Raw genomic sequence first — 20,598 nt, forward strand, 5'->3', positions numbered from 1 at the left:
GAAAAATCTGTTTTCAGAGAGTGCTGCTAAGTTACAGATGTCCAGTGGTACTGGGGCAAGATTTTTACTCAGTTCAAAGAACCAAGCATTTTCAGCCTGGCTCAAGCATTAGTGACAACCAACCACTCTTGATAAAGGGCACTATCCCCAACTATTAGCCTCAGCTTCATCTTCTCTCTTGCTTCCAGCATGTCCAAAGTTATTGCTGCCAAGTTTTGTGCAACTCAGTGTGACATTTTATACAAGTTATGTAAATTAGCAAATAAATATTTGCATATAACCATCAATGTCATCTCAGATGTGTTGATTTAGTCCCAATTGAAAGAGTGACTGCCAGATTGAAAACCCTGGTGAATGACGTCTATCTATAATATAGGGCAGCACCAGGGCAAGCTTCCCACACACACTGCCCTGCCAGCATAGTTCAGCCTTGATGAAGATGAAGGAGAACGACGACTTCTGCTGGTGAAAGAGATAATGTTAGTTCAGTCCTTACGACTCAAACAGTTCTTTGACAAGTCTGTCCATTAGTACAAATAATGGTGGTGAACTTGTGATGTCGGAGCTGGAACCAAGACCCAAACTCATCCCAATGTAGGAATCAGCCAACATCCATTTTAGGTGGGAACAGCTTTCTGTCCCTGCTGAAGGGGACTGGGTTCAAACTGGTGACCTATAGGTAAAACGCTCTGTAGCTCACTTGCAATACTTTAAGACACCTACCTGTCCATCAATAAGTGCTACTTAGGAGGTCTTTTGCACATAAAAACCTGTGTTAGACTTGCAGTTGCAAAAGCAAGCATTAAAAAAAAGACATCACACATTAGGAAATGTCAGCACTGATGTTACCCATGCTATCTTAATTTGGCCCCTTTCTGGGTATATGGTCTTTAATTACAAACTATTTTTCCCCACATGGCCACGAGCAAAGTTTAAACCCTGGACTTTAGATGGAAAACTAATTTTTTTCCTCCATATTAGCATGTTTGAACGTTGTAAGACTAGAAAGAGACTGATTAAAAATATCCCATACACATTTTAACAAGCATATGATGAATGCATGTAAATAAATACAATTTAGAATTGCCCTTAGAAAGGAAGTTTGTAGTCTAAGTTTAGATACAAAGCATTCATGGAAAACAAATGGGCCTCTGCATCTGTACAACCAACCTCCAAATAAAAATGTGTGCATCTTCAGCTCTAAGCCAACTGCACACGAGCAGCATATTCCTTTTGAGAGTCTAAGAGAGAAAGGCTGGCATGTGGTCGAGAGGCCTAATTTGCCATACTGAAATCAATGAGAATGTTGCCACTGACTTTAGAGTGCGTAGGACTGGGACCTGATCTGTTGAAACCATAGGCCCTATACACAATGCAAGGAAAACCACGTTTTTGTAATCAGGATATACTCATCTGGTCCCATTATACATGGCTGTACGGTGTCCATTCAGGAAAACTGTGTGCCACCCAAGTTTGTGTCCACTCCCTCCACTTCACCTAGTCATGTCTGTGTCAGTGCATTCAGGGGAAAGTGTGACCTACTAACACTGCCCAGAGGAGCACCACTATTCTGGGAAGTCCTACTGCTCAGAGAGCTGGGAGGAGGGATGACCAGCCAACTTGATTACAAAACCATGGTTGGAGTCCCATCAATACAGCAAAAATAACAGCATTACAAGCTGTTTACAGGAAGGCAACTACATGCTGGCCTATACTGTGAGCAAGTGTGGAACATTAGCAACTATGATAATAACCTCATGGTGTACAGACAAGCCACATTTAGAGCCAATACTTTCACTAGCTAGTTACAAACAACTGGAAGTTAGGTCCTGCTTACACCACAAATACAGGGAGCCTAATTACAACTTTGTTGTTCCCTAACCTGGTTCCAAACACAACTCCAGTTTGTAGGACAGCTGGGAGCAGTCTGGTCCTTTACAAAACATGGTTAAAGCCCTAGTCCATACCACAAACTCACCAGACTCCCTGACATGGTTGCATTTGTAATGTAGGTTGGGTCTTGCATACATGTAGCCTGAAGTTCTCACAGTATTGCTGAACACAATCTTAGTGTTTTAAAGAACAGTTTCTCTTTCAAATAATGTCAGGTTTTACTTGTGAATTTATAATGCTTAAAAAAAAAATCAGTCAGCTGTTAGCAGGATTAAGACCTCAGAGATCTACATAGGCAGAAAGTTAATTCCTAACTTGAGATGCTCAAATCCTTCCTGCCCTCAATTATACCCCAGACCCTGCCCCATCTGCAATTATTTTCAGTTACTCCATAAGACTGTAGGGATCTTGTATGGTCTGTATGAGAGATTCTTATCCAAAAAGAAATGGTCTCTGCTCTTATCGACATCCCCACTCCAGCCCCCATTCATTCAAGACACCAACCTAACAGGCCCCTTAGCAGCCTCCAGCTAATCTCTGGGCTTCAATGCAGCTCCTTGCAATTCTTGGTATTTAGTGGCTTCATGGAAAACTCCCCTTCACTGCAGTGTTCATTAAGTTAACAAAAATGCAATCCATGAAACCAACATTAACAATAACTTTACTGTTGGTTACATTCCTCCCCACTTTCCTCCCTCTGAGTTTGTACGCAGTCTCTGGGAAGGGTCAACTGTCTTTACAGGACCACATTTTGGCACTAAATTACAACATGTAGTTAAAATGAACACATTTTTCCAGACACATTTGTTTAGTGACAATGTGCTCAATGCTGTACAGTAACAAACAAAGGCTGTCTTGCCCTGAAGAGCTTTCTGTCTAGAGGAGAGACAGAAGAGGGGCTGCACAGGGAAATCTAGAAGTTGGGATAACTTAGGGCATGGCTACACTTGCTGATGTAGAGCGCTTTGAGTTAAACCAGCCTTCACAGAGAGCAGTAGGGAAAGCGCTGCAATCTGTCCACACTGATAGCTTCAAGCACACTGGTGTGGCCACATTTGCAGCGGCATTGGGAGTGATGCATTATGGGCAGCTAACCCAGCATGCAAGTGAGGGGTGAGGTAGAGTGTGACGGGAGTGTGTTGTGTGTATGTGGGGGGAGAGAGAGTGGGTTTTTGGGGGGCTCAGAACATGTCAGCATGCGGTCTTGTAAGTTCAGACAGCAGCAGACCTCCCCACCCCCCCCGCGCGCCTCTCTCTCTCTCACCATTCCACAGTAACGGCTTGCATGCCGGCTGTCAGAAACAGAGCTTTAAAAGGGCATCTCCGCATTCCTACAGGAGTTCAAAACAATGACAAGAGTGGCCACTTAAGGGGATTATGGGACGTTTCCGGAGGCCGATCAGAGCGCAGTAACGCAACACATCGTTCACACTGATGCCCAGGCGTTGTAGCCAAGGCGCAGCAAACGTTATTCCTCTCGCCGAGGTGGAGTACCAGCAGCGCTGTAGCCACGGAGTCAGAGCACTCTACATGCCTTGCCAGTGTGAACGGGTAGTGAGCTAGTGTGCCCGAGGCTCCTTTATTGCGCTATAACTTGCAAGTGTAGCCAAGTTCTTAGAATAGGGGTTCTGAAACTGGGGGCTGGGACCCCACAAGGGGTCGCGAGCTGTCAGCCTCCAGCCCAAACCCCACTTTGCCTCCAGCATTTATAATGATGTTAAATATATTAAAAATTGGTTTTAATTTATAAGGGGGGGTCACACTCAGAGGCTTGCTATGTGAAAGGGGTCACCAGTACAAAAGTTTGAGAACCACTGACTTAACTGGTTTTTTTAATTATAACATCACTTCTTGAGGGCATTGTGAAAGAAATAGGATATATAAGGATTTGAATAAGATGCTAATACTCAGCTTGGATAGGAAGGTCTTTCCTTGCACTTGACAACATGGAAGATGGGCAGGAGCTTAATCTGAGAAAGAAATGGTAGGATTTGGGTACAGCCAACATGCAAAGGAAGGGCAGGGAGAAGTCAAACAATCCCAGACTGACTGGGATGTCAGTGGTGTGGAGAAGTGAAGCTATGGAGAAGTGAAGAGAAGAGGCTTTAGTTTAGGAAGCAACAAGCTGTGATTGAACCATGTAAAACTCGAGGTGTCAGTGAGACATATAGGAGGAAGCATCCGAAACAGGCGGAAACTGGACCAAAGGGAACAGGACAGAAATAGAGAAGAACATTTGAGAGGTGTCAGCAGAGAAATGACTGTTGAATTTGTACGAGGATAAGCCCTGCCAAGGATGAAGTATAGAAGGAGATAAGGCAGGAACCAAGAACTGAATCATGTGGGACCACCAAAGAAAGCGAGAGGTGCTGAAGAAGCAGTTTGAAGTAGGTGACAACGCCACTAAATGCAAGGAGGTTGGACAGGATGTTGAGGAGGGAGTGATCCGCAGTATCAGAAGCAGAGAGACTGTAGATCATGAGAGTGGAATACAGACCGGTCCAGGATGACTTTCAGGACCTTAGCAACAGCAGATTCAGTAGACTAGAGAACCTAGAAGCCAGACTGGATTGGATCCAGGATGGAACTGAGGAGAATCACCCGAACCACCAGTTTTAAGCTCTTTGAGCAAGAGGTGTGGAAGAAGAGGGGAACAGACAATGGCTGGTGACAAAACAAGCAAGTTTTTGGAAAGGTTTAAATGGTGTGCGGAAAACTACTGCATGCTTGTATTTGAAGAGGAAGAGGCCAAATGACAAGAGGTGGACAATGGAGGTCAGTAGCCAGGAGTATTTGGAGCCAAGATGTCACACAAAGGTGTTGAAAGAGGAGTATATCAGGAGATTTAAATAAAGGTTTTTGAGGACACAAAAGATGTAGAACAATTCAGCATTGAACCTAATCTTGTAGCAGGGCTGGGCTTTCCCCTCCACTGCCCTCAAAGCAAGGCACAATAAAGTGCTGCAGTTATACTAACTACTGCTGCCCAAGACACACCACGTAATCACTTTTTGCATTAAAGAGATGGTTTCACCCTTTCTGCTGGCAGGAATAGGAATAGGCTGAAAACGGCAGATTCTATTTAAATGCCCCCACCCACAGGATCATTTCTGCTGAAACAGTCTCTTTCCTTGATTCTTATTAAAATGTATTAGCTTCTCACTACCACACATACTGCAAAGATCTCACTAAGAGCCTGGCAATTTTCTTTTTAGCTGCATTATATGAAGGGTTTTCTGCATTCAAAATATTTTTATAGACAGAAGAATTCCTGGCATGCAGAACTCAGAGGAGTGCATTGGGGAGGGAGCACTCCAGGTCTACAAGACAATCACTTGCTAAAAAGCCAGTCAAGTGAGCCAGTCCCAAGAGGAATTGCAATATTAAATGGCAATTCTCACTGAACAGCACCCCAAAGCCAATACCTCCTACAGTATTTTGTGTTTACTTCATCAGTCAACTCCATCCCTAGTTTCTGGACCTATCTATTCAGCGAGACTTCAAATACAAAAGCATTTAATGCAAAAAAAAAAAAAAAAAAACCCCAGTACGTTTGCCACCAAAATGTTTTCTCCTCATTTGCACAAACCCGAACTGAACCATGTCCAGGCCTGCCTACACAGAGTTGTACTGATATAACTGAAGGTGTTATTTTTATACCAATTCAGTTATATCTGTACCACTTTGTGGACACACATCTGTTTAAATCTAGCATGTAGTCTTAGCTGGTTTCTGTAAACTTTAATGTGCAGACTAAACACTTTTTCAGCAATCATCGAATATCAAGGTTGGAAGGGACCTCAGGAGGTCATCTGCTCAAAGCAGGACCTATCCCCAGAAAGATTTTTGCCCCAGATTCTTAAGTGGCCCCTTCAAGGATTGAACTCACAACCCTGGGTTTAGCAGGCATATGCTCAAACCACTGAGCTATCCCTCCGCCACAATAAAACTGTACTGTAGGCTGCTCTAATAAATTTGTTAGTCTCTACGGTGCCACAAGTACTCCTGTTCTTTTTGCGGATACAGACTAACACGGCTGCTACTCTGAAACCAATTTAAGTATGCCTTTTTAAAAAAAAACACACAACATTTTAATTAGATTGCCACAAAACCTTGCCAAGACACTTGTCTTCAAATAAGCAATTCCCCCCCTCAAAGAGAGCTGGTCTTTTTTGCAAGGAAGTCACACACTAAGCAATAATGATCTCAATGAGACCTTTTGAAAGACAGCTTATCAATTAAAATAGTATGTTCAAAGGACAGTGTAGCCTACAATATGTCAAACCAACCTTCTCCGACTTGTCTTAGTTTGAGTACGTTTTTTGCTTCAGTATCAAGATGTCACAATCTGACAAGAGCTAGAAAGGAATTGTTCTAATAATCCATGTGCCATGTACACATCAGACTAGAATGCACGTGCTACAAACTTCAGACACCCTGACAAAGATACTCTGAAAGGGCCAGACCCTAAAGTCCTTATCTGGGCAAAAGTCCATTGAAGTCAATGGGATTTCTAGCTATGTAAGGAATGAGCTAATCCCAACGCCCTCTCTATGCAATGAGGTGGTTTTTTTAAATTTCCAGCTGTATTTGCATTTTGTACCTCTATACAAATTTGAAAAAAAAAAAACTGTAATTGTGTCTTCAAAGCCTTCTTTATAGACCAATGGGCTGTGAAAAGGCTGTTTTTAATAATCGATTTGTTCTTAATTGCTACGTCTTAGGTTTTTATCCCAAATAAGTCTAAGTCTGCTTTACACAGCTGCTGTGGTTAACTTGGTACCCTGAAAAAGATTTCCACTGCCAGCTTTACTGTTAAATTTTCATGAAGATGTGGCTCCCAAAGAAGCATTTCTCAGCAAACTCCTTTTAGGAGATGTCTCTGCAGAAACAAAATCAGCATATTCATTGCTGTCTGAAACAGCAATTAAGTGAAAGCTTTCCTGAAAAAACAAACAAACACCCACCCCACAGAACACACCACATAGCAGCAAGACCTGCAGGCAAATTTTTAAAATGCTGACACCCTGACTTTCAGAAATACTGCCCTGCCCCATTTCAACAGCTACATATATTAGAGCTGTCAAGCAATTCAAAAAATTAAATGTGATTAATTGAGCAATTACAAAAATCACGATTAATTGCACTGTTAATAATAAAATACCATTTTTTAAAAATATTTTTGGATGTTTTCTACATTTTCAAATATATTGATTTCAATTACAACACAGAATACAAAGTGTACAGTGCTCATTTTATATTTATTTGATTACAAGTATTTGCACTGTAAAAAAACAAATACACCGCTACCACGATATAACGCGACCCGATATAACACAAATTCGGATACAACGTGGTAAAGCAGCGCTCCGGGGCGGGGGGGTGGGGGGGAGCAGAGGGCGAGGCTGCACACTCCGGTGGATCAAAGCAAGTTCAATATAACGCGGTTTCACCTATAACGCGGTAAGATTTTTTGGTTCCCAAGCACAGCGTTATATCGAGGTAGAGGTGTAGTATTTTTCAATTCACCTAATACAAGTACTGTAGTGCAATCTCTATCATGAAAGTTGAACTTACAAATGTAGAATTATGTATTAAATAACTGCATTCAAAAATTAAACAACGTAAAATTTTAGGGCCCGCAAGCCCACTCAATCCTATTTCTTGTTCAGGCAATCACTCAAACAAGTTTATTTACATTTGCAGAAGATAATGCTGCCTGCTTCTTGTTTACAATGTCACCTGAAAATGAGAACAGGCATTCTCATAGCACAGTTGTAGCTAGCATTGAAAGATATTTACGCACCAGATGTGCTAAAGATTCATATGTCCCTTCATGCTTCAACCACCCTTCCAGGACACATGTGTCCATGCTGATGACAGGTTCTGCTCTATAACAATCCAAAGCAGTGCAGACTGACCCATGCTCATTTTCATTATCTGAGGCAGATGCCACCAGCAGAGGGTTGATTTTCTCTTTTGGTGGTTCGGGTTCAGTAGTTTCCACATCCGATATCTGATATCAAGTTTTTTTAAGACTTCTGAAAGCATGCCTCACACCTTGTCCCTCTCAGATTTTGGAAGGCACTTCAGATTCTTAAAGCTTGGGTCGAGTACTGTAGCTATCTTTAGAAATCTCACATTCGTACCTTCTTTGTGTTTTGTCAAATCTGCAGTGAAAGTGTTCTTAAAATGAAGAACATATGCTGGGTCATCATCCGAGACTGCTATAACATGAAATACATGGCAGAATGCAAGTAAAACAGAGCTGGGGGCATACAATTCTCCCACAAGGAGTTCAGTCAAATTTAATTAACACTTTTTTTTTTTTTAAACGAGCATCATCAGCATGGAAACATGTCCTCTGGAATGGTGGTCAAAGTATGAAGGAGAATATGAATGTTCAGCGTATCTGGCATGTAAATACTTTGCAATACCGGCTACAAAAGTGCCATGCCAATGCCTGTTCTCACTTTCTGGTGACATTGTAAATAAGAGCAATATTATCTCCCATAAATGTAAACAAACTTGTCTGTGTTAGCGATTGGCTGAACAAGAAGTAGGACTGAGTGGACTTCTAGGCTCTGAAGTTTTACATTGTTTTGTTTGAAAGTGCAGTTATGCAACAACAACAACAAAATCTACATTTGTAAATTGCACTTTCACGACAGATTGCACTACAGTACTTGTATGAGGTGAATTGAAAAATACTATTTCTTTTGTTTATCATTTTACAGTGCATATATTAGTAATCAAAAACAATATAGACTTTGATTTCAATTACAACATATATGAAAATGTAGAAAAACATCCAAAATATTTAATACATTTCAATTAGTAGTCTATTGTTTAACAGTGTGATTAAAACTGCGATTAATCGCAATTCATTTTTTTTTAGTTAATCGCATGAGTTAACTGCGATTAATCGACAGCCCATATTAATAGATATATATAAAAAAAGATTTAACAGGTCAAACTCCTTAGAGACAAAAGCAAGCTCCATGGTTCATGTACAGCTTTCCTCACAACTATGTATTCTCTTGCTTTGCTAGGGATATAGGTAATAAAAACTGTCTGGAGATTGCTGCCATGGAATCTCTGAAGTCCCTCCTGTCAACCTCAGCAGGACGCTGTAGACAGATCGCCAACATCTGAGAAGTGACTAAAGATCTTAGGTGCCCGACTTGGGACACTTCTGAAAAGTCAGGCAGCTCAGGTTGGTTACCTAAATCATTAGTCATCTCTGAAAATCTTGGTCCATGTGTACTATTAAAATATAATTACTCTTTAAAGCTAAAAAAAACTTTTGGCAACACTTGATTCAACTGTTTTTAGCATTAGTATTGGTATTGTTATATTGGCAGTATTAGCATTGTTTTAATGCAAACAAGAGAATACAACAATAGTGTCAAACATGCTTAGTGGTGGAACAGGCTGTAACAAAGTGGGAATTTTCTTAATGTTTTGCATGAATACTGTGCGTGCCTCAGTTTCCCCAGTATTGCACAAGTATCTAGGTGGTGGGACATGGGTGTGTGATCATTGCTGAGACCCCTAGTGGACAGGTGTGAGTGCCTCTAGCTGCCTGCGGCCAGACACTCTGTATCATGGCAACTGATGGCTGGGGCCCTTTGCAAAAGCCAGCAGGCTGCAACTGAGTTGAAGAAAAAGAGGGAGACGCAGACCAGGTGTCCTTTTTGCCCAGGAAAGAGACCAAGGACAGAGGAGGGAAACTGGATGTGACGAAGGGTGGGCCCCTGGAAGCTAGTCAGTCTCCTGGTTTGGGACTTGGGAGGGGGAGAGCCTAGGGCTCTGGATTCTCCCCAAGATGGACTTTGCTGAATGTTCCTACTTCCTGTGCTAATAAGAACTGTTCTATGCTATGTTCCAGACAACTAAGAAATCCTTCTGCTTTATAAGGTTGGCTGAGAGTCACTGATGACTGCAAAGAAGGGGGTGCTATCCCCTCTCTTGCCAGAAATACTATCTTTAATTACCTGAAGTTATCTGAACCTTTTTTATATCGTACTCTTTCCTATAACCACTGCTTAGTACTATTCAAAGGGACGAGCATGCCCTAAGAATTAGTAACACTACTTCTTGCAGAATCTTGTACTTTCCTTGGAGGCCCCAAATCCATATTCTGACCAGGCCCAGCTTTGCTTAACTTATAAAATCACTCCTTAATAGATTATCAAAAACATGGCAACAGGGGCAGGTCTAAAGTGAAAGGCTGTACGCACGCACTCTGAGCTGCAGCATTACTGAAAATATTTGTTCATAAGAATAATCTCACTTCAGTGAAGAAACTATCAGATTCCAACAAATTACCATGAAGGCTGAGTAAAGGCATCTTGGCCTATTAAGATGTACTATCATTGCCACCCCATTTTTCTCATATTTTGAACAGTAGGATGACTGTTTGAATAGGTTCCCAGAGCAGCACTAGCCTCTTTCTTTACCATTTAGAGAAAAGCAGAGTGACAATGAACAAGTTGCAAAGGCAAAATATGCTCCAGTTTAGGCCGTTTTGCCATTGGAAAGGCAATTTCCCATGCTGACTCTAGACCTGGGAACATCCCCATTGATCCCCTATGTTGTACAACTACCCTCCCTCTCGCCTAACACTTCCTCCAAAACCCACTTTTAACAATCCCTCCAACAGCAACCCATGCTCACACCAGATATCAGAAAAAAGAGTAGCAGTGTGATGAACATTTCACAGCGACTCCTCCACTTTCCCTTGGTGGTGATCATCTGTCCACCTGTTGTGCCATATGCATTCTTCAGAATAAACTCCTTTAGTTCTGAAAAATGCAGGCCTTTATTTTCTCTAACACTATGATGCTATACTCAGGTACTAAATAGAGTAATCTGCAATAAGCATGAATGAGATCAGATCCTCCATACACACTCCCTTTGCTCTATTACAAATCAGAAATATTCAATTTTTTAATTCATTCATTTTTCTTCCACCCATCAGAATTCCTTAACTGCAATACGGTCCTTCAACTCATTTTCAGAAACACACCTCTCCTGAGATCTACACACACAGAGACACAACTAGGGATCTATGAGGAGATTTAACTGTTACCAGGGACACACAAACCTAAACACAGAACTTGGCAGAGATGCAAAGGATGAGAGGAACTGTTATTCAGATAGTGTTAGATATGAATAAAAAGGCTTTTCTACCTTCCAAGACCCTATTTAAAAAGATTGTTACTTCTCTAGCAACTCCTTATGCCCTCATTAATCCTCAAGGCAGTATGAGGTCGGCTCCCTGCCCAGCCATTGTGAGCAGTGATGGCATCCATTGTGAGCAGTGATGGCATCCATTGTGAGCAGTGATGGCATCCATTGTTGCTAGGGGATACAAAATGGGGAGTTCAGTCCTTGAGGGGAAGAACTGATTTTTAAGTAGTTTGTTCTAAGATGAACACTTCCACCTCCCACCTTTAACTCACCCTGGAGTAACACCAAAAAGAGTCTGTGTGGCATTTCTTTAAACTGTCTGTCCCTCCCACTTGGCAGGAAATTAAGAGAATAATTTGAGCTCATCTGTCTGGCCTCAAGGGTCGCCCCCTCACTATACTCTAAGGAAAACCTTCACCATAACAATTAACCAATCGCACATATAGATATAATTCCCTGGGCTCCCCCCCCCCCTGCAAGTAGGGACCTGCATCTTTATTGAATGATGCCATAAAGAGTGCTGAAGGGAGTCCCTGTCTACAACAGCATACAGGCTTGAGACAAGCTCTTTCACAAGATTCTACAGGAACCATGCCTGCTTTTCAAGCATTCGTCAAGTTTTCAGTGATTGCAAAACTTCTGCCAGCCCTTCAGCACTCTGTGGGTTTCTCTGGGCTTTGCCAGTGTGAATACGCTGAGATTAGCTAGGTCCCTCTCCTGCACTCCTTGATTTCTCTAGACATGCTGCTATTGATTACACTCTTGCAAAAGGGAAGCAGGTAAGTTTACATTTTTCAACCTTCATCTGCTTTTTGCTCTTACCATGGTAAGTAGCCCAGAAGGAAGTGAATTAAAAGTGTGATGAAGTGCATCATCAGTACAGTAGAACCCCATTTATCTGAGTCTCCATTATCCATCTTAACTGAACCAAGTGCTGCCCCCGGGGGCTGACAGCCTGAGCCCCGCCCATTCTCCTGACTACCCAAATTTTTTGATTATCCCCCAATCCTAATCAGATCAGATAAACAGGGTTCCACTGTGCTTAGAACTCCCAAGGGGCTTTTCATCCGTAGATTTCAAAGTGCTATTCGGGGATGAGTAAGCATTACCACTCCCACTTTATAGACAGTGAATCCAAAGCTCAGAGAGGTGAAGGCCAACACTTGCAAATATGAGTACCCAAACCTAAACACCTTAATCCACATTCAGAGACTTTAAAGTTACTTGATTTCCAGAGCTACTAAGCACCCACAGCTGCAACTGAAGTCAATGCAAGCTGTAGGTTCTCAGCACCTCAGAAAATCAGTCCCTTTATTGAGGTGCCTAAATGAGGATGTTCTGTTTCAAGCATTCAAGTTTTAAGTTAGTTACTTGCCCAAAAATCAGGAGAGAAGATGGGAACAGAAGGCAAGTTTCCCAATTCCAAAGCCCATGTGGCTCACTGTATTAAGACAGCTGTCTAGAAACTTTGCCTTGTCCCCTTAACATTCTTTGCCAATACTAGGTTTGGCTTTTGATTCCTGTCACATTGCACTCCCAGTCAGTATCCACCAGTGACGCTAATGATCCAAACCAGAGGACCAAATTCTCTGATGAATCCTGGTCACTGCCACCTGAGGCACGTTGTGCATATGCTAAGAGAAGCCCTGCAAAATCAGTCTCCTTTCCCTTCTACAAGTAGCCATGCCCAACACAGCCAAACACCCTGGGGACTCACAAAACAAGCCCAGGATTTACAACACACAATTCGATCGCAGGAAGATAATGTCTTGAGAATTCAATAAGTTATTAAATAAGGTCAATGTAAGGGCAGTATTTATCTTAGATTTCATGCTGCACCTATCATTATGCTATGCACACTGCACAGAGTTACACAGCATAAAATCCCAGAGCAAAAAGCTTCTTCCCTCTTTGCCTTGAAAGAACAGAAAGAGTGTGATTGCGTAAGACTTTTCCTTTCCTTAACAGCAATGATGCGCTCACTGAGGGAAGCTTTATTGAATAGGGAGTTGTGGAGAGCAGCACACCATCATGCTTGGTCTCAATCTGATCTTCATGGAAAGGAGTTTTACTGTTAGGGTGCTACTCTGAAAACTGTCTAGAATGCCATTTTTAGTTTCTGATAGACATAACCTGGGCCTATCAAGTTGCATCATTCCTGTGGAGTATAGCCATCTTGAAAGATTGAAGGTAAAAAGGTCTCTGACCTAGCTAGTTCCCAGTCCATTAAGTGCCTTGTATTTTAGGACAAAGTTTTTGAATTCTGTTTTAATGCAAATGGACTTTTCAAAGAACAGCTATAACACACTTGCACTGTGAATTGTTAATGAAGCAAGATGCCAAATGCTGCATCAGCCTCAAAGTCCTTTTAGGAGGAGTTGTGTACAACTCCAGCCATAGCAAATAACAACAGGATAACCAGAAGGGGATGAAAGGATGAATCATACAAAACGCTACAATTTCCTGACCACAAAACGAAAGCTTTTTCTTGAAAATAAAAATAAAATTCACTGCTGTTTCACTTCTCTTTTTAAAAAAAATTTTAGTAGCAAAAGCACAACATAGTATTGTTGAGATGAGTTCCTGTCTGCACCCTGGCCTCTTCTTTCGTCATTCAGTGTTGCACGCATTCTAAAACAATATGCATTTCCTCACCTTTTGGGAGCGAAGCCAGACTTTGAGGCACCTGCTCCCCTACTTGGTGTAAACTTTGCTTGTGCCAATCAGAAACGAACACAAACAGGTTTTGGGACCCGTCCCCAAGACACTTCTATGATGTCATAGTTGGTACTTTATGGGCCTGCCTGCCATGTGCAGGCAGGGAGAGGAGAAAGAAAAACGAATCCTGTGTACACCCGTAACCGAGCCTGATCACCTTGAAGCCTCTCTCTCAGCTCACGTGTTTCAAACAGTTTCTATGTTTGCCGGCCGTTATGTGTTGGTTTGTATTTGTAAGTATCAGTTATTACTAAATGCTGCATCTTTGTTTATAAATATTGTTAGTAGATATTTTAGTGATTGTGTGTTTTAAGTTTATTAACTCTATAAGCTAATCAAACGCTGCTCCCTTACCCCTTGTAATTATTCCCAATAAAACTTTACATTGATTAATGTGTGTGTGTGTGTGTGTGTGTGTCTGCAGTTTGCATCGTGACCCATACTCTCTTTGCATCCCTTACCAATATAGTCTATTGCCACGTGCAGCCTGGTAAATAACAGGCCTGCATTTTCTTTCACCCCTGCGTGCCCGTGGCAATCCACAAGTATGAGGTTTAAATTTCAAGCTGCATCACCAGCTCAATTAAAAGCCTAGGAAAAAAGTAATGGTTTGAGATTCAGCTAAAGCCCAGTGGTTTCAGAAATTTCACAGCCTTGCAAAATACTACTAGCTCAGCCACCCACATAGGGCAGGAGAGTTTTGCTTTTGCCTTTGGGGGGGGGGGGGGGCAGAAGGGAGAGAGAAAAAAGGTGAGTAAGATCTGTGGGGCTTTTTCCAGTCATGGTAAACAGTAAGCAAGCAGATTTTGTGCTTAGGTCGGCAAATTGTGCAAGGAAACACTAAACTGATTTAATAAAAAACAGAGCACCACAGAGTAACTCAAGTATTCCAACTATAATTACCCAGCCTCCTAATTATTTCATTCCAACCCGTAATAATTTCAGTGGTCATAATGAATAAACTGATTATACCAAGTAACTTAACATTTTCTCTGTTTCAGCATAATATCGAGTGATGGCATGTTAAGTAAACAGGGCTGCATGCCTTTGGCAAACACCAGAAGGAATCACAGGGCATTATTGTTCAGCTGCTGTGCTTCTTTGTGTCTTGCTATTAACAGATGTCTAGAGTCACCCTTACACAATGAAACCTATGCAATTCTGATATTGCATTAAGATTCTTTACGGATTAAAACATTTTGGAAATGAAAAATCTGAAGTGTTTTACTTCCTCCAGCACAGTCAATTTTGGGGTATGCCTTGAGCAGCAGCTTCTGCTATAATCTATTTAACTGAACTAAAAGTGAAATGTCTCTCCCTGCCCCATCACACTAACTTCAGGCCATGAATTCCCTTCCAAATGCACTAGCCAAAAATAAAACCTGTCCCATCACTAAAAATCCTTTGAAAAAACAGCAAAAAGTGAAGTGACTGAACGGGATTAATAAGCATCATAAACATTAGTAGTCAGTCATTTTAACTTCACATAATATCTACTATTTGTACTGAGGTACCATCTACAGGCCACAAGACATCGGAGATGGAGGCGCTACTGTACCAGGTGCTGTATTTATAAAACAATTTATAATCGAAAGGACAAAAACAGATAGGGGATGTATGGGACAAGAAAGCTACAACATTTAGGCAAAATGCCTGCCATCACCATGATGAATTGTCATGTTAGCTCCACATTCCCTCCCTCCCCTCACACACATTTAAAAGGAAAATGTAGTTATTCACCCAAGCATACACATTCGTAGACAGTACTAAAAATTTTGGTTACACTTTATCCCCAAGCAAGCCTCTATACACAAACCATATTTCAGTTTCTACAGCTGGCACACCACAAAGAGAAACTGAACTATTTTTAGCCATTTTATCTAGTTTGTCCTATCATCTACTTTATTACCACAAGCCTAACTCCACCAATAATACACTTTAAATCAGCAACTTCAGTAGCTAAGGTACTCCTTATTTTCTGCTTTAAATTGCTGTATATTGTTCATTGTTAAACAACTACTGTGTCGTCCTCCCCAATCCCCCTACCGCCTCAGACATGGCTGTATTTTTGGCAATGAAATAGTTGCTGTGTGTATAGCTGAACAAGAGTTTTAGGATAAAAGATGCCGATTACTTCAGGATAGGAAAGTATTCATAGTTCTCATCCTGGTTGCTACCTGTCAATGTAACATCCACCAATTTCCTTTGCTAAATACATTACTGTGAAGTACATTACCTTCCTTCCTTAACAGATAGGGTTGCCAGGTATCCTGTTTTTGACAGGAAGGCCCAGAAGAAAAGGTCCCCTGGCAGCTCGGACCGTTAAAAATCCAGTTGGCAGTGCAGAAGGACTAAGGCAGGCTCTGTGCTGGCCTTGGCTCTGCACGGCTCCCAGAAGCAGCAGCATGTCCCTCCCTCTGGCTCCTAGACATAGGGGTAACCAGGGGGCTCCGCGCACTCTCCCTGCTTCAAGCACCAGCTCCCATTGGCCGGGAACCATGGCCAATGGAAGCTGCAGGGTTGGTGCCTGCAGACGGGGCAGCATGCCAAGCCACCTAGCTGTGCCTCCGCGTAGGAACCGGAGGGAGGACATGCTGCTGCTTCCAGGAGCTGCTTGAAGTAAGTGCAACCCAGAGCCTCTACCCCTGGCCCCCTCCCATGCCCCAGCCCCGATCCCCCTCCTGCCCTCCAAACTCCTCGATCCCAGCCCAAAGCACGTTCCTGCATCCCAAACCACTCATTCCCAGCCCCACCCCAGAGCCCGCAAGTCCAGCTGGAGCACTCACCTCCCCCTGCACCCCAACCCCTACCCCAGCCCGAAGCCCTCTCCTACACCCCAAACCCCTCATCCCTGGCCCTACCCCAGAGCCCACACACCCCCATGCCCCAACCACTGCCCCAACCCTGATCCCCCTCCCGCCTTCCAAACCCCTCAGTGCCAGCCTGGAGCACCCTCCTTCACCCAAACTCCTAGCCCCACCCCAGAACCTGCACCCCCAGCCTGAACCCTCATCCCTGCCCGCATCAACCCCCTGCTGTAGCCTGGAGCCCCCTTCTGCACCCCGGAGCCCTCATCCCCAGCCCCACCCCAGAGCCTGCACCCCCTCCTACACCTCAACCCCCTGAGCCAGCCTGGTGAAAATGAGCAAGTGAGCAGAGGCGGGGCAAAGGTGTTCCGTTTTGTGTGAGGATAAAGTTGGTAACCCTATTACCAGATGGCAAAAAGCACCAGATCTGTCACACAAAGCACCCTGGTCTATCCTCTCATTTCTTCCGTGCAGAGGACAGCAACCTCAAACTGGCTAAAAAACCAGCTCTCCTTTTATTCTCATCATATATTAGTCCAATTCTCTGTCTACTCATCCTGTCACATTAAGCATCAAAACTCCAAGCACAGTTATATACTAGCTTGAAGTTTTCACTAAAGTTAAAAGTTCCCAAAAATTGAAAAATCTCATTCCAGCCAAATACTGAGTATGTAGTTTGTTTTAAGGCTGCCACAAGGCCCTGCATAGAGAACCACTGATTTTATTGAATAACCCAGGCTAAGTGGGTAGTACTGGCTATGTAGAACTTTTAGGTCCCATCTTAGGTCCACGTAATTAGGTAGACAGCCAGCACAGGGAATATATTAAGGGATACAGAGCTTTTCCTTTCCATCTCACTGGTCTAAAGCCAGACTAGGTAAATAATGAGCAGGAGTTGGCCCAACAGCTGAATAGTTACATGTGATATTTACTAATTCTGATTTTTCTGTTTTAATTTATAAGATACATCCAATTCCACATCCATCCACCTAAACTCAGGTGTACAGTAAAACCCATCTGTTTTTCCTGTAAGATCAACAAATTCCAGCTCTGACAGATCAATGCAGAAGTACATTCCAGAATCTAGGGCCCTTCACTGAGAATATCTATCCAAACCCAATATATTGATCTGCAGACTTAGCTCCAGAGCTCAACTGTCACCGCAGCATACAGCAATAGAAGCATCATACTAATAGCCAGGACTCAAGTCATCAGACCTTAGGGATCAAAGTCAGTGCCTTGAATAGCCCCCTGAAGCAAGTACAGATGACCAAAAAAGTGGTATATGTTCCTTTCAGCTAATGTTGTCAAGTATCAGGGGGTAGCCGTGTTAGTCTGTATCTACAAAAACAACAAAGAGTCTGGTGGCACCTTAAAGACTAACAGCTTTATTTGGGCATAAGCTTTCGTGAGTAAAAACCTCACTTCTTCGGATGCAGCTTCGGTCAGCTTGCCAACCTGCCTGTATGCTGCACCACTGGAAAATTTGGAGTGATTTTCAACTGTAACCCCTTGCAAAGTGTACTGCAGTAACCCAGTCTGGAGGTCACAAAAGCAGAGTAGTAAGGTCTAGAAGACCTGAGAGAAAGAGCCACAAACATATAGCCAGAGACCGATGGAAAGATGCACTTTTAAATGCTAATGCCACCAAAGATGCCAGAAGCAGATTGGGGATTTAAAAAAAAAAAAAAAAAAAGCACCTTTCTCCCAAAACAGAAACCTCTAGGACAGAAACCATCCTCAGTGCACCCCAAAAATCTTACCACACTCCAACACCACTACCGTAGACACATCAAGTTAAGCTTCTTTTAACTAAATTTAACATCCTTGTCAGGAAAAAATACCAAAGAAACCCACCACTCTAGCATTTAACTTCAAAAAGGGGAACTACACAAAAAACATAAAAAGGAACAGTCACAAGAGTGAAATGCTTGCAAGTTGAATGGAAACTTTTAAAAAACACTAAAAAAAAAAATAGAGGCTCAAACTATAGATACACTTAAAATAAATAAAAAAAGACCCAGCAGGACCACCAAAATAACGCCACCATGGCTAAGCAGAGCAGAAGAGGCAGTTAGAGACAAAAAAAATCTTCTAAAAACTGGAAAGGAACATAAATTGTGACAAGTTCAAGTGTATAAGTATAATTAGGCAGGCCAAAAAATAATTGAAGATCAACTAGCAAAAGACATTTTTTTAAGTACACCAAAGCAGGAAGCCTGCCAAACAATCAGTGGGGGTCACTGGACAATCAAAGTGCTAAAGGCACACTCAAGGAAGACAAGGCCATTGGGGAGAAGCTAAATGAATTCTTTGCATCGGTCTTCACTGCAGAGGAAGATTCCCACTTGTGAGCCTTAATTTTTAGATATCATATCTGAGGAACTGTCCCACACTAAGATCTAAATAGAGGAGGTTTGGGGGAAGATTGATAAATTAACATTAATAAGTCACCAGGACCAGATGGTATTCACCCAAGAGCCCTGAAGTAACTCAAATATGAAACAGAACAACTAACTGTGATATGTAACCTATCGCCTAAATCAGCCTCTGTACCAGATGACTGGAGGGTAGATAATGTAATGCTGATTTTTAAAAAGGCTCCAGAGGCGATCCTCGCAATTACAGGCCAGTAAGCCTAACTGCAGTCCCAGGCAAGTTGGTTGAAACTATAGTAAAGCACAAAATTATAGACATATAGATGATCATGATATGTTGGGGAAAGAGTCAACAGGGCTTTTTAAAAAAGAGAAATCACACCGCACCAATCTTTTAGAATTCTTTGAAGGGCTCAACAAACATGGACAAGGGTGATCCAGTGTACCTGGATTTTCAGGAAGCCTTTAACAAGATCCCCCGCCAAAGGCTCCTAAGCAAAACAGGCAGTCATGGGATGAGAGGACCTTCCCTCTTATGGATTGGTAACTAATTAAAAGATAGGAAACAAAGGACAGAAATAAACGGTCAGTTTTCACAGAGAGGTAGATAGCAAGGTCCCTCAAGGATTTGCACTTGGACTAGAGACGTTCAACAGATTCATAAATGAGCTAGAAATAGGAGTAAAAAGTGAGATGGCAAAGTCTGCAGATGAAACAAAATTACTCCAAAGCAGACTGAAGAGTTACAAAGGGATCTCACAACTGGGTGACTGGGCAAGAAAATGGCAGATTAAATTCAATGTTGATAAATGCAAAGTAACGTCCATTGGAAAGCATAATCCCAACTATACATACAAAAGTATGTGGTAGAAATTAGTTGTTACCACTCAAGAAAGATCTTGGAATCATCATAGATAGTTCTGTGAAAAGATCTGCTCAATGTGCAGCAGCGGGCAAAAAAAAGCTAACAGTGTTAGGAATCATTAGGAAAGGGATAGATACTAAGACAAAATATAACACCACTACATAAATCTATAGTACATCCACACCTTGAATACTGAGTGCAACTCTGGTCCCACCATCTGAAAAGAGATATATTTGAATTGGAAAAATTACAGAGAAGGGAAACAAAAGTGATTAGAGACTGTTCAGCTTAGAAAAGACAACTAAGGGAGGATATGACAGATCTATAAAATCAAGAATGGTGTGGAGAAAGTGAGTAAGGAAGTGTAACACGTAAACCAGGGATCACCCAATTAAATAAATAAGCAGCAGTTTTAAAACAAAGAAAAGAAAAGGAATTACTTCTTCACACAAAGCACAGTCAACTTCTGGAACTCATTGCCAGGGGATGGCATGAAGGCCAAAAGTACAACTGGGCTCAAAAAAAAAAAAAGGTAAATTCCTGGAAAATAGATCCCTCAATGGGTTTTAGCCAAGATGATCAAGGACACAACCCCATGAAGGACGCTTGCTGTACTTAAACCTCTTACTGCCTGAAGCTGGGACTGGAGGGCAGGGGATGGATCAGGGCAGGGGATGGATCACCTGATAATTGCCCTGTTGTGTTCATTCCCTTTGAAGGACCTGCCACTGGTAAGTCAGGA

General features: G+C 42.3%; 1 protein-coding gene across 1 annotated transcript in view; it reads right to left on the bottom strand.

The window, feature by feature from the left end:
• SPTLC2 (serine palmitoyltransferase long chain base subunit 2) overlaps nt 1–20,598 on the bottom strand; it is a 115,518-nt gene that overhangs the window by 94,013 nt on the left and 907 nt on the right. The window lies entirely within an intron of this gene.

This window comes from Chrysemys picta, chromosome 4 (genome assembly GCF_011386835.1).
Source record: "Chrysemys picta bellii isolate R12L10 chromosome 4, ASM1138683v2, whole genome shotgun sequence".
NCBI lineage: Eukaryota > Metazoa > Chordata > Testudines > Emydidae > Chrysemys > Chrysemys picta.